Genomic DNA, 12215 nt, shown 5'->3' on the forward strand with positions numbered 1-12215 from the left:
TATTAGGCTCGAGCTTCTCTAACGACTTCCAGCTCTAAATCTATAATTCAATTAAATGTAAGAAGGCTTTTTTGGGACTATGAACTATAGAAACTAATTTGACTTTATCTCATTTAATTGTTAGACTAAAATGGATGTCACTTAGCTCCTTGAGGCCACCATAGGAAGAATGAAACTATATTCAAAAAATGTGTAGTCTCATAAAGATCTATTAGTTTTATAAGGAACTGAAAAAATAAAAAATTTGCTAATATTTTAAAAACTGAAATCATGAATTCTACTCAATAAATGCTGAGTACAGAAGTGATAAAACAAGAAAATGGAGACTACTATCTTTAACACTGAAAAGCAATTTCTGCACATGCCACATAAGAATATCTCTGTTCTTGCATCAACTTTCCTTTATGGTTTCTTTTATTAAAGCATCACCAATTATTTTCACTTTATTGAAAAAAACTTTATCCTTTTGACAGTTTCTTGAAGGCTCATTTTACTTGCTAGTTCCTTAGGGTGTAGGCGAAAGAGTTCAAAAGAGGGCAACTGAGGTATTCAGCACAGCTACTCCCTTATTAAACATTGTTTCTTCTTTCATAGAGGGGTTCACATACATGAAGATGTAACTTCCATAGGAGAGAGAAACAATAATCATGTGGGAAGAACAGGTGGAAAAGACCTTTTTCCTTTTCTGAGCAGAAGGGACATAATTGTCCCCATGATATATGCATAGGAGATAATTACTAAGACTAATGTAAAGAGAAGAGTCACCACAGCCAAGACAAACTCAATCATCTCTATGAAGTGTGTGTCTGCACAGGCCAACTGGAGCAATATAGTATAGTCACAACAGTAATGGTTAATGATGTTGGATGCACAGAATGGCAACATTGTGGTCATGATATGTGGCCCAATAACAACCATGAAACCAGAAAACCAGGAGCTGAGGATGAGTTGGAGACAAAGTCTTTTGTTCATCACCATTGTATAATGCCAGGCCTTACAGATGGCCACATAGCAGTCACAGAACATGGCAGTCAAAAGGTAAAACTCAGTTGCTCTCAGTAAGATGGCAAAAAAAAAAATTAAGTAAAGTATCCAGCAAAGGAAATAGTCTTGTTCCAAATTCCCATGTTTACTAGCATTTTGTGAACAGAGACAGTTGTAAAGAAAATTTCTAAGAAGAAGTTCTGGAGGAAGAAGTATATGGAACTCTGGAGCTGGGAATCCAGCAGGGTGAGAATAATGATGGTCACATTTCCAGTGACACTCAAAAGGTATGTTAGTAGCAGAAAACCAAAATGAATAGCTTGCATGTACCAGAGTGGTGGCTATGTCAGAAGAAAGCAAGATGTGTTTTGCGGAGATCACAAAGGTGAAATTGATAGCCTTCCACTGTAGATTGGATATGTGGTTGGGGAGGTGGGTAAGATATAGTCAAGGGTGTTACCTAGGGACTGGAGAATGGTGTCGACTTCTGCAGCAACAGGAAAGAGGAGGTGGGGAGGGAAAGACAATATGTTTGATTTTGGATATATTGAGTTAAGATGTCTGAAAAGCAATTGGAGGTGTTAGACTGAAGATCAGCAAGTAGGTTAGGCCAGAAGAGGTTGATCTGAAAATTATCAGCATAGAGAGTGCCATGAAATCCATGGTAACCAAAAAGATCACCAAATGAAGTAGCAGAGAAGAAAAGAGGGCTCAGGACAGAACATGACAGACACCTGTGGTTAAAGGGTGTGATCTAGAGGAGGATATATCTAAGGAGATCAAGAAAGACTGGTCAGACGGGTAAGGGGAGAACCAGGAAAGAGTGCTACCCTGAAAACCTATAGAAGAAAAGGACTATCAAAAAGGAGAGGGTGATGGAAAAGTGTCAAAGTCTACAGAGAGATCAAGAAGAGTGAGGACTAAGAAAAAGTCATTGGGTTTGATAATTGGGACATCATTGATAACTTTGGAGAGAGCAGTTTTGGTGGGTTAAGTTGAAAATCAAATTATAAGGGGTTAAGAAGAGCGTGAGAGGAGAGAAAGTGGAGGTACCCATTGCAGATGGCCTTTTCAAGGAGTTTAGCCATAAAGGGCAAAAAAAGGTCTTTTCCCTTATTTCCCTAGTTGTTTTTTTTTAATAATAAATTTTTTTAAAGCACAGACACAGAGTTTTTTTTTTTTTTTTTGCTTTTTGGAGGGGGGAAGGTAGGGCAATTGGGGTTAAGTGACTTGCTCAAGGTCACACGGCTAGTTTTTGTGTTAAGTGTCTGAGGTTGGATTTGAATTCAGATCCTCCTGATTCTAGGGCCAGTGCTCTATTCACTGCACCACCTAGCTGCCCCCACAGAATTGTTCTTGTGGTCTAACAGGTAGGGGCAGCACAAGTGATTTAGATATTGCAATAGCAGTGGCTCCTTGTCCTCCTAAGCAAGTCTAAGCCTCATTTGGATGCCCATCTTGCATTTATTTAATTACACTTCTGCAGATAGACCCAACATTTGTTTGAACTCTGACTCTCAGGAGAAAAGAGGTTCTTTCCCAGACTAAAGCTTCCTGACCAACAAATACTCATTCTCCATTTTCACCATCTTAGTAGTGACTCTCTTCTTTCTTAATAACACATATTTCTTATTTAAATATGGAGATTTTCCCCTAACATTTCATATTTTAGGAAAAAATGACACTTTCCTGAATCAACACCCTCTGTAAGGTGAATGATTTTAATTCATGTTCAGTGAAAATTGTCCAATATTATAGGGATTGCATTTTTAAATTTTTATTTTCCTAGGTAGATTTTTACCTAAAGGAAGCCAGTTCTTAACCCATTAATGCTTATTTTAAAAGACCACTGGGTGCTTATTGTATAACTTTAGGAGGTTACATGCTTTCTCTGGCCCTCAGATCAGATTTCCTTCGATGGTCTTTAAGGTACTTCCTGCTCTAAATCCACGATGATAATGCAGATTTCACATTCTTTGAGTCCAGGTCTGTCTGTTTTGAGACTGAACTGATTTAGAAAAAGAAATGTTCTGTTTAAAAAGGGCTTCTGGAGTAGCTAGGTTGCATAGTGGATAGAGCACCAGCCTTGGAGTCAGGAGGACCTGAGTTCAAATCCTGCCTTAGACACTTGACACTTACCAGCTTTGTGACTTTGGGCAAGTCACTTAACCCTAATTGCCTAGCAAGAAAATAAATGAAGAGGGGCTCTCTTGGAAAGCCAAGAACCCATTGATTCTCCAACTTGTAATACAACTTGCAATACAACTTGCTGATAGTTAAAATTGATACAACAATTTTTCCTCTTCATAGTTATGCTTTAAGAATTAAATTGCTTTTTCCTTTTTCTTCAGGAATTCGGGGGAGGGGGAAAATAGCACATGATCATTAGTGCTCATTCAAAGAATTCTGTGGATGACATGTCAGCACTTATGTGGTAAATCACAAAATTTCATGGTTTTAGAACTTTTCTGGGGATGAAATCTCTAGAAAAGTCAAGTACATTCAATTGGAAAAAGGTTTAAGCATTTAAAATTTGAATTGTGAATAATTTAATGAAATTATGAAATGGGAACAGGTATACCTAGTTTTTTGGGCATGCATCAAGAAAGACCAGAATTGGCAGCAGGAAACAGGGAGGCAACCATAATTTAATGAAACACACAGGTATCAGGGCAAAAGACTCATAAAGGCAAAGATAAGTGATGAAAGAAGTAGAGTGGAAGACAGTGTGGGAAGCAGGTAGAATGGGAAAATGAATGGGGAGGGGGAAGAGGCAGACACTGTCACTCATGAAACCATGGGTTAAAGTTGAGAGCATTAGGCAGCATGGACAACATCAATATGGAAGGGAGATTGGAGGGCAGGAGTTTGAGGTCTCCTTTTTATAGTGTTCTTTGAGGGAATAGAGCTATCTGTACCACCTTGGCATTTCCAAATCATTTCAAAGTTATTAGTAAAATTTCAAAGTTGTCATCTTAAAGTTACCAGCACCTTTTTGATGTTCTGCTGGTCTTTACTGTGGACTTCTGGAATTTGTCTGAGATTTGCATATCACAGGACCATAAACCTTGACAGCATCATCTAGATGGCTTCACCTGTTCAGTACCTATTAGCAGGATGTGAATTTTGGTTAATATATGATACAATTTCCAAATTATAGTCCTTTGATTTTTGGAATGGTTTGTATAAGAATTCCAAGTTCCCTTTTGCAATCTTCTGTCCCTGGCTATATATTCTTTCTCTTTATAATTGATACTTATAAACAATTGCTATACTGTCTAGTAGAAGAGTAGTTTTGATCAGGGGGATGCGAACAAGATACAATTTTAAGGTAAAATTTGATAGCAAATCAAAAAGCAGACCCTGAGGCAGTTGATTTTGTTATTAAACTTATCTTTTCCAAATGATGTAGATGGTCCACATATACTTATTCTTACCTTAAAAAAAGCTCTTCAGGTATTCCATGTGGTAAGTAAATCCAGTAGTGAAAATATATTACATGATGCACGTTAAGGTTCTTAAAAGAGTTCACATTGAAGCTTAAAATGATTTTTTTTGATAAAATGTAAGCTTATAGGATTTAGAACTGTGGCACCAGGCCTAGAAGAGTCCTTAGACATCATGTGGTCATTGTAAGGTCATAGATTTAGGATTGGAAAAGACCAGAAATATCACCTAGTTTGACCTCTTCACTTTACAGGTAAGGATACAGAGGCCCAGAGAGGTTCTCTGACTTGCCCAAGGTTGCACAGAAATAGGTGGCTGTGCTTTACAGTAGCATGTAAACTGGTTTGGTCCCCAAAACACAGCCAGAGAAAATGTATCTGTACTGATAAAAATGAGACTGTATTTGAGAAAACACTGAAATTGAGTTTTACAACATCTCAGCACTGTCCTGCAGGTTTGCCAGGGCTTGGTTCTCTTAGCTAAGTTAAGAGGACAAAGAAGGGAAATAAGATGGGAATGAGTAGAGGGAGGACATGGAGGATGTGGAGTTGACTCGGCCTAAATGATTCCTGTACTTTTTTGGAGCACTCTGCTCTGAGGACTTTCTCCTTCTTATCCAGGAAAAAACTGTCTCTAAAAACTAGGCATTCTCCTCTAGTACTCCCTTCTGCATCTCACCGTCTCTCTTCTCTCCTTGGTCCTAGTACTCTGGGGAAGGGAGAAGGGATTAGGGAGGGAAGAAGGTAAATGAAGGGCAGTTGGGGTGATTGGGCTCAGGAAGGCCGCAGCAGCAGAGGAAAAGAAGTATTTCAGCTCCTGGATTTCTTTCTCTGTCAGACCTTTGTGGAAGGATTGATGACAAATCTCGTCTGGTTTAAGGAAGATGAAGGTGGTATAGATCCTCTAACTTTGGAAATAACCATCAAAGCATATGAAAATGAATGAAAACCACAGACTGGGATGGTGTTATTTTTGTTATCAGGAGAGCACTGATGAAAAGTGGCCAAACAGAGGGAAATGTTAGTGGAGATAAGAACCCTATTGTGGTATCTAGGTCCTGAGACACCTCACCTACCTCCCACTGAAAGAACAGCTCTGCCCTCTTGTTCTGTCCAAAAGGTTCTAATTGTCATTGCTTTGGAGGATTTGAAGGCTTTAGTGCTCTTTGGGGAATGGTCCCTGGGCCATAAAGAAGGGCAGACACTAATTAAACTGCCTTTGAAAACCAATGTAAGGATTTCCTTTTCTTTTCTTCATTTTCTTTCAAATGATGCTTCAGGACCAGGACTTCCTGTGGGCATACCCAGAAACCACATCTACTTCTCTACCAGCAAGTATGACTTACATGCATTGAATTACCGATACAGGAACAAAAGTATTTACATCCACTGTCCCTTCCCCTCACCTTCTTCAAGTGATGGTGTGATACATTGCTCTCTTTGGTTGTGAATGAGATCTGTCTCCCCTTTTTTTTTTTGAAAAATGAAATTGTTAGTAAAGACATGTAGCAAACAGACAGGAATCACATGATCATTGATAATGAGAAAAGGAAAGTCCCAAAGCTTTAGGTTATTCCTCTGAGAATTAACTGGATATCACATGAAGCGATTTAATTCTTCTTGGGAATTATGTCTCCTGAAAGAAAATGAAGGGCAATAGCTATTGCCAGCCAATCTGGATCATCTGGGGCCCCTTTACCTATTTATTTCTACCTCCATCTCCATTTTTTCTTTTAACATGAATGTTCTGGATAATCCTCTCTAATACCTACTTTATATTTCTAGAAAGTCTGAGGAAAGATCATATTTATTGATGTACTAACCCTGTGGAAGCGAATTAAATACATTGCCTGGTAAAGTTAGATGCAGAGGACTCAGTGGTGAACAAAAGCAGCCATTATAAAAAAAAAACACCAACAAACTTTTCGCTTTTGATTCCTGCTGCCACCATTTTAATTGGAGTTCTTACTGCTTTGCACCTAGATAACTGTAACTGCTTTCTCATGGGTCTATAGGCTATATCTAGCCCTTCTGTTTCATCCCATGCTATCAAGTAAGGCTTCAATACTCCTGTAAATGCATCAGCTTGTGAGTATGGGCACACCTCCCCCCCCCCCAGTACAGATTATAATCCTTTTGTTGACTTAACAGCAACTATTTATTAGTGCCTACTATGTGCCAGATACTGTGCTGGATGCTGGGGATACATATATCAAGAATAAAACAATCCATGTTTTCAAGAACTTACATCTTTTTTTTAAAAAAGCAATTGGGGTTAATTAACTTGCTCAAGGTTACACGGCCAGTTATTTTGTGTGGGTGCCAAGTATCTGAGGCTGGAACTGATCCTGAGTCTCCTGACGCTGGGGCCAGCGCTCTTACTCACTGCGCCACCTGGCCACCCCAAGAACTTACATCTTAATATAGGAGATAAGTAGTACATGTAACAATATAAATAAGATGAATATAATGTCAATACACACATAAAATAGTAAAATACAAGATAGTTTGATTGGGAAGGCCCTAGCATTTGTGGGGTTCTTAGGGAGATTAATAAAAGGCTTCATGTAGAAGATGGTGCCTGAGCTGCATCTGAAAGGAAAAGAGGGATTCTGGGAGATGGAGATAAAGAGGGAGCATTTCCCAGGCATGAGGGATGGCTAGTTCAAAGGCATTAAGAAGGGTGATTGAGAGTCTCCTTATTCTGTGTGATGTATGTCCATGTCTTACCATACAATATCCAAAGAGAATCTATACAATGTACTGAATAGACATTCAGCTGTAGACATTCACAAACATATATATGTATATATATATATATACACATACATACACATATATATATACATACATACATATATATATATATTTACTACTTTGTGGAAACTAATGTTGAACAGTGGTCATTAAACAACAAATGTTTCTTAAGCATCAACTACTGTATGCATGGAAGTGTGGTAAAGGCTGGGCATAAAAGATGAAAAATGACTTATATGGTCCCTGTCCTCAGGCAGCTTACTGTCCTGTATGAATGATAAGAGGGGTAAAACAAACACACAACTAACTTATTTTTTGAAATATTTATAGAAAAGAGGAGGACACCTAGTGAGGGGAGTTTGGCATCTCATTTGCATGCTGAACCCTCTATGTAAAAGCAAATGTTTTTCATATGTTTCCTTCATACTGGAAATGTGATTAGTCAGTTTCTTTCCAGTTACTGTTGTCTTTCATGATGTCTTTTATTCAAGAACATCAAAAAAATTCTTTAAAAAATGATGTAAAGTATATGCTAAATCCTACTTGTGTCCATCACACATCTAAGTCTGACCCTTTAGATCTGCTGCAATTTTGACTCATCTGAGGTTATGTTATCATTTCCACTTTATTAAACTGGAAACTCCTAATAAAAATGAAAATAATAACTGGTGTTTATATAGAAAGTTAAGGTTAATGAAGTACTTTACTTTTATCTCATTTGAGCTTCATAACAACTCTGGAAGGTAGACACTATAGGTTATTATCCTTATTTTACAGATATAGAAACTGAGGCTCAGACTCTTCTAGTAAAAAAGTTAGTAAAGGATAAAGGTGAGTCTTAAATCCTGTACCATGTGGTTTGTCCAAATATGCTAAGCAAATGAAATTCAAAGGCAAGGACTTGAAGGATGTCTTCTGAATAGATTTTAAGGGTTTTTTACAGATATGCAAAGTAAAGGGAATTAATTTTACCTCTTCTACTCTCTGAAAGTTGCTATTCACAACAAATCCCTAATAGATTTTTTTCATTATGAATTGCCTACCACAGTGCTACTCTGTTCTAGACCTCATGATATTTATTGAGGATATAATCTCACAGGGTTAGAGGATATTAGAATTCAAATGACCCCTGGAGACAGGACTTGGTCATGATTTTCAGGTAACATGATAATTTTTGCATCTCTCTCTTTGATGTGTTTTTCATGTCAAGTTTTATTTGTACATTTTTTCTCATTTTTAATCTTTTTATTTTCTTTTAGTATATTTTGTTGTTTCTTGTAATTATTGCATTCTGTTCAGCCCATTTTAATTTTTCAGGGTCCAGTTTTTATGTAGAATTTACCATCAATTGTTCTAAGCTACTAATTTTTTTTTGCCATTCTTTCCATGTTTTCATTTATTTTAACATCACATTTGGGATCTTATTTCATTTCAAACTATATCCTCATTGTGTTCCATGTTTTGTTTTGTTAACACATCTCTAAACCTCTCTTTTGTAGATTGAGATTTCATGTTTGGCCAGATCCTGTTCTCTCATGTACTCTTATATGGCATGGATAAATGACGCTTGGCCCTAGATATAGTGACTACGACAGCCCCTAACCTCCACCAAGAATTCCTGACTTTTGGCTTACTCTTTGGAGGACCTGGTCTAGGTGGATTTTGACTCCTTCTTTGTCACATTCTCCTTTCATAGTCCTGACTCCAGAATAAAATAGTTTTCTTTCTGCGAGCCTGACAGACCCCAACAAAATGTTAATAGCAGAGATAGCATGCCTCCTACAAGACTCGTAATGCTTTACTTCATAGTTACTGCCATGTCTTTTTCTCTTACCTTCTGTCCTTTGGTTCTTGGGCAGGAGCTGTCCAAGTGCTGGTATGGCTTTTTTCTTACTGTAGTTCAATCTGGACCACTTGACCACTGAACTGGACCCATGCTGCCCGCATGCTGGATCAGGCATGGGCTACCTATGTACTGATCTGGCCCATTTTTTGGTACTGAATTGTGAATTGATCTGATGATTCCTTGCCAATAATGATCTGATCCTGTATTTTTAAAAGATTTGGGAATATAGATGGTCAGTTTTCCAGGGCCAGGTAAAAAGTAAATTAGTAGCAGAAAAAGAAAAATGGTAAAGGGAAATCTGGATCTCAGGGTCATTTGTTAGTCCTTTAAGGATTATCTCTGCAATGGCATTCTTAGGTTTATCAGACACTGAAACACAATGTGCATTTCTTCTCTGTCCATTGAAATGAACTTGTCTATTTTATTATCCAGTATCAGATAATTTTGAAAAGTTGTTTAAAATTTCATAGTAATAAAATCCCTTATTTCAATTTTTATATTCTTGCTTTTAATTTCTATAATTGAACTTTGTCATTAATGTCATTAATTTATCTAATTTTGCATCTCATTGGTAATTGAATTGGTATAATATAAGAATTATAGAGTAATCTTTGTAGTGTCATCAATTTTAATTGATTAGTATGACCTGGATATGCATACTGAGTCACTCTTCTCTATATTTATTAAGATTTTCCTATATTTCTGTAAAAATTATTTTCTATTTATATTTATTTAAGTCCTCTGTGTGACCTTGTATATTAACTCTCAGATATTTAATACTTTTTATTTTTATTTTAATTTCTCTTCTCATCTCTTCCTTATGGATTTTTAAAGGAATATAAAATAATTTGAGGGTGAAATCCAAACTTTAAACTCAGCAATTCTAATCTGGTTCTCATGAGTCCTCTCTCAGTCCTATTTTTCTTTTTGCTTTTTGGAAGGGAGAAGGCAGGGCAATTGGGGTTAAGTGACTTGCCCAAAATCACATGGCTAGTAAGCGTGTTAAGTGTCTGAGGTTGGATTTGAACTCAGGTGCTCTTGACTCCAGTGCTCTATTTACTGTGCTACCTAGTTGCCCCAGTCCTATTTTTCTTAGAAAACCAACTTATACTCTTTTCTCTTGGTCCTTTTTAATACACATAAACACAGTAAAGAAGATTCATTTTGGTGTCAGAGCATGTTCACTCTTTACAACTTCTCTGAAGGTTAAATTCAACAACTTATGAAAGGATTTATTTCAGGAAAATTGTAGGAAGACCCCAACTATTATAGCCACAGAGAGGAGGTTTCCCTTCTCAGCAGGCAACAGCTACTCCCAGATACCAGGAACTTGGATCTTATGAAATGAGGAATTAGAAAACTGTCACCACACATGCAACTAACACTTTCCTAGATGTGCAGGATGTGTTACAGATACTGTGTGAGGACCTGTCAAAAAATGGTCCTAGGATCTGGAGCTGGAAAGGCCTTTAGAGATTATATGGTCCAACTCCTTCATTCGACAAAAGGAGGATATTTAGGCCTGAAAGGGTGATTTGTGCAAAGGCACTTAGCAACAGCCAGTCGCAGGAGTGGTGCATGACCCAGATGCTTTGACACTAGCCAGTACTTTCTTTTTTTTTTATTAAAAAAATTATTTTTAGTTTTCAGCACTCATTTCCACAAGATTTTGATACAAATTTTCTCCCCGTCTTTCCCCTACCCCCACCCCAAGATAGTGAGCCTACTGAATACTCCTTCCCCCAGTCTACTCTCTCTTATACCCTCCTCCATCCCTCCCTCCCCAACTTTCTTGTAGGACAAAATGGATTTCTATACCACAGTGTCTGTATAGCTTATTTCCCAGTTGCATGTAAAAAAACATTTTTTTAACATTAGTTTTTAAAACTTTGATTTTCCGATTCTTTCCCTTCTTCCCGACTCAACCACCCCCACTGGGAAGATAAGCTATTGAATATAGTAGTTATATTATGAAAGACTAACTATATTTCCCTCCATCCTATCCTACCCCCCACTTATTCTATTTTCTACTTTGACCCTGTCACTTTTCAAATGTATATGTATTTCTAACTACCCTCTCCCCCAATCTGCCCTCCCTTCTATTACACCCCTCTTATTCCCTTCCTCCCTACTTTTCTATAGGGTAAGATACCCAAATAATTCTAGCTCCTTTGACCTCCAGAATATCATATTCCAAATATACCCAAATGAAATTCAATGAGAGTAAAGTTGACCTATTCCTTTTCACTTTCCTGCTCTTCCCCTCCATTATAACAATTTTTTCTTGCCACTTTTATATGAGATAATTTACCCTATTCTATCCCTCCCTATCTCCTTCTCTCATTATATTCCTCTCTCACCTCTTAATTTTATTTTTTTAGATATCATCCTTTCCTATTCAACTGATCCTATGCCCTTTTTCTATGTATACATGCACATACATATACACACACTCACACATGCATTTATGCACACGTACACCTTCCTATACATAAACACACACACATACACATATTTCCTTCAACTATCCTCATACTGAGATCTCATGAGTTATAGTTTGTAGGGGCAATGTCGAGGGTTAGCTCTGAGAGGTCTGCCATGGGCGTGAATCCAGGCTAAGGACCCTCTTGAGCCTGTTTCCCCCCACCCATGCTCAGTATCTCAGGATGTTGACTCACCACCCCCCGTTACTCATCCACCATGCAAGGGAGGCTTGGAACATTCTGGCCATCCCTGAAACCCTGGCTGCTTGAGCTATATAGATAAAGTAGTGACACATGAGAAAAGAAAGTAGGGAAGCATCCCATAGGAGTAGCCACCCGCAAAGTTGCAAGTTACATGCTTCATGTTGCAAACTATATGAAGTTTCCCATGAGAAAGTATGATGTAAGTGCTTTAGCTATAGTATATAAACTTGGACCCTCAGATGCTTAGGTGAGACTTGCTTAGCATATATGCAATAAATGTATGAATGCTTCCAATCTCTACCTGGCTTGCATCATCATTGCACACTCTATTGCTCATGAAGCGCCTCATTGGTGCTTTATTGTTCTTCTATGTAGAAATGTAAACAGGTCAACTTTAATAAGTTCCTTATGATTTCTTTTTCCTATTTACCTTCTCATGCTTCTCTTGCTTCTTCTTCTTCTTCTTCTTCTTCTTCTTCTTCTTCTTCTTCTTCT

At 37.6% G+C, this 12215-nt stretch overlaps 1 pseudogene; it reads right to left on the minus strand.

The window, feature by feature from the left end:
* Positions 1-485: 485 nt before the first annotated feature.
* On the minus strand, positions 486-12069 carry LOC138144595 (olfactory receptor 6C4-like; annotated as a pseudogene).
* Positions 12070-12215: the final 146 nt, after the last annotated feature.

The sequence above is a fragment of the Petaurus breviceps genome, unplaced genomic scaffold (genome assembly GCF_028583685.1).
Source record: "Petaurus breviceps papuanus isolate PSGF00001 unplaced genomic scaffold, PetGlider_PUasm1.0 90701, whole genome shotgun sequence".
Lineage (NCBI taxonomy): Eukaryota > Metazoa > Chordata > Mammalia > Diprotodontia > Petauridae > Petaurus > Petaurus breviceps.